Source organism: Nicotiana sylvestris, chromosome 8, assembly GCF_000393655.2.
Source record: "Nicotiana sylvestris chromosome 8, ASM39365v2, whole genome shotgun sequence".
In the NCBI taxonomy this organism is placed as follows: domain Eukaryota; kingdom Viridiplantae; phylum Streptophyta; class Magnoliopsida; order Solanales; family Solanaceae; genus Nicotiana; species Nicotiana sylvestris.
Genome location: NC_091064.1, coordinates 190,565,308 through 190,568,801, shown reverse-complemented (window position 1 = coordinate 190,568,801; position 3,494 = coordinate 190,565,308).

The window sequence follows — 3,494 nt, the reverse complement described above, 5'->3', positions numbered from 1 at the left end:
TCTTAACTATGAAGTACCTTCCAAATATCAAACTATAAAGAAAAAGAGAGGCGATATAGCGATACTTATGTTGTACGGATCGTTCTAATGTTATCACTTCTTAATTTTATATCCGAGATGTTAATCTTCTTTGGAACCCTTGTATAGAGCTTAAGGGTAAGTTCTTGGGAGTTCTCTGGTCGTGTTCTATGAAAAATGAAGAGAAAGATGATTTAAAACCATGCATATATCAACTTTTGAAAAGTCAAAGAGGTGCTAGCTTGACACCCTAGCATCGTCCCTTCTTCCGACGCTTATATCTTTTTATCCGGATGGAGTATGAATGAAAAGTTAAGAGTTTTAGAAACTAAATTCCAAGACTTTCAATTTGGTATATAATATGCCCCAAAAAGACCTCATATTCTACATGAAATATATTGCTCAAAAAGCTTTAGTGACACATCTACTTATTACCTATGCAGTCTGCGCAGTCTTGCGAAACTGCAAATATCTCTCTACTCCTATGTTATATAGATGAACGGTTTAATGTCTTATAAACCAGACTCTTAGGTCTTCAATTTGGTACATATATCATCCCCTAATTCCAAGTATATTAGGAGAAAAGCTTAGATACATTTGACCTAAGTTTCAACACATTTATAAATGTAACTTGTGATGACCTTTTCCAACTTTTGTTCCACAACTCGCTTGACTTCAAAACATAAAACACATCTATAATATGCCTAATATAACTCATAACATAATCTCCTTCTAATTTTAAGCACCCTATCCTCACCCAAAAGTACATGTTATAGCATTCCCATTACCCTTCTTTCAAATCCAAATCGTGTTATAGAGCTGAGCCATAAGAGTTCAAGCAACTTATGTTTGCTAACGATATAGAGATGTTTGCAATTAGAAAAATTACAACTAGCCAGAGGGATAATACAACAACAGGTAAGGGCACTAATAGAGAGGGAGTTCTTGACAACATGGCCCTATCAGATTGTGTATACCAAATTTGCAAATTTCCAGCTTAAGACCCTAAGATAGGAATACCAAACATAACTTGTAAATAGGAGGCAATGAGAGTATTAGAAGGTAAAAATAGAAGTTTCAACAAGTAATATAAGCAAGGTGAAGGAGGGTACGAGGTACCCAATTAGTGAAGATTATCAGTATTTAAAATTTAGGTAGAGAAATATAAGTTTTTGAGTTACCGTCAACAGTAACAGACGTATGTATAATTGGCCACACCCATCTTAGTTATGCCCTGTGGGAGCTAACTGATATTGTTTAAGAGAAGGACGAGATATAATGATCTAGCTGGGCTTTGAGTAACCCAAAATGGTGGATGGATTGTAGCATTAACTGACATTTCCAAAGGATATTGCAAATGTGGTAATAGTTCTCTTTGTGAGACACCCCGATGGTGCACTCTAGAATAGTACATTTAGATATGAATACTAGAATGTCGAGAAAAATTTCAGAAGACAGGTAGTGGAATCCAAGAAGGGATAAGTATTTACCTTTGTATGGCTCCCGAACCTAGTAAAGAGAGAATGCTAGGCGATCCAAAGAGCTAGTGGATAGAGCAAGGGGAGTTAAAAGCGAAAGAATGTTTTGTTGAAGTTTTCAGAATAAGGTAATAGACGAAAATATTAGCAGGAAAATAAGAAGAGAGTAAATAAAATATTATGAGTAAGATGTGATAAATGGGTGATAAAGGTAAATCAAAATATGATATGATGACAAAATCTATAGTCAAGTGAAAGAAAAGACAAGAGGTGACATGCCTTGAGACAATAAAAGAGTATAGGCCAAAAGTCATATCCTCATTTCGAGAAATGAGTTGGTGAGTCCAACGTGATTACTAGAACAAATATTTTGACCCCTGGAGTAAGAGAAATCAGCATGGGCTAGTGAACAAGATAAACTGAACATAAATTAGGGATCGAATGATGTGATAATAGTCGACATCAAGAAAATTTCAAAGATCGCATTCCAGCAATAATAAAATGGACAATAGAAAAATAACCTTTAAAGGTCATTCAGGAAGACGCTCTGCCAAAGCAAAAACTTTTAGCAAAGTTAAGATTAAGGGACTAAATGTGCCAGTTACACTAGGTGTCACCCACATACGTAAGGAATTCAGTTATCCCTGGTAGAGAAGGGTTACCGCAAGGTGAGTAAAAGTCAGTGAAAACGTGAAAAGACGCCAAAGATGAAGAGATAAACCATATAAAGGTAAATCTTCATAGCATTAAATGTTAGTACTCCCATAAAGGGGGAAGACGATGTGATATGGTAGTAAGTCGGAGTTATGTGGTTCAAGTAACTATGGAATAACAAAGAAAGAATGCGGTAAAAAGGTGGAAGGAATGAAATTGCATTTATTTAGATTCTATAGATATGATATGACTCCAGAACATTATTCAAGCACGATGTCGGGAGAGGAAGTAAGGGTTCCCACACCAGATGTTATTGCTAAATAAGTGCGCATGAACATTTGATACATTAGGAGCCAGTGCAAAAGGTAAGTTAAGACAAAAGGCATAACCCAAGAGAGGTTACGCATAATATAAATATGAGCATAGGCTGACGAGTAGTTAGTAGTTAATTTAGAAAGAGCTTAGTTATGGCTAGATAAGAGGTCTCACATAAATCAGTAGATCATGCAAGATAAACTTAGTGAAACCCAACATAGGAAATTCAATCTCGCAGATACGACATTGTAATCCGTGAGAAATATTCATGTAGGAGTTGGGATAGTAGAAGGTACAATATAAGTGTTACAAAAATAAAAGAGAGTGCCACTAGGGAGACAAGAGAAATTTCAATTAAGAAGCAACCCTACGAGCACAAAGGCATTGAGGTAAGTAACTAAGGATAATGATAGGCGAGTAAGAACATCGGAAATTCCATGGGGTATACAATGTAATAAGCTCGCAGCTTTACAAGAGTCAGAGGATCTTCCCTAAGCACTGCAACGAAAGACTAGCTGAGAAAATAAGGAAGAAGCTTCAAGTTAAGCATAGTGACCTAAAGAGGAAATGATCTTATAACAACAGTCTCACTATAATATTGTATACACTCCATAAGAAAGTGGCACCTATCGTGGCTAATGAATCGAAGAAAAAGAAATATTTGAGATCATGTGAGTGCACAAAATTCCAATAGGTATGGGCACTAAGATAAGCCAAGTACTCATGCAACAAGTGGCAGAACGACCAGGAAACATAATGGCTTACTTTTAAAGAAAGCTGAGAAGACACAAAAGGAATTATTCAATCAATGATCCAAAGTTAGTTACGTTATGAACACACTTAAGATTTTAGTGTATTATCCATACAATATATATGTTGACATTCATACAACCATAGAAGACTTCGGTATAAGTTAAAAGAAAGAATTGAGTCCAAGTCACAGGCATATGCTTGAATTGTTAGAAGATTATATTATGAATGTTCCATAACATCCATGAAAGGCTAAGTAAATGTAGGAGTCTAATTATT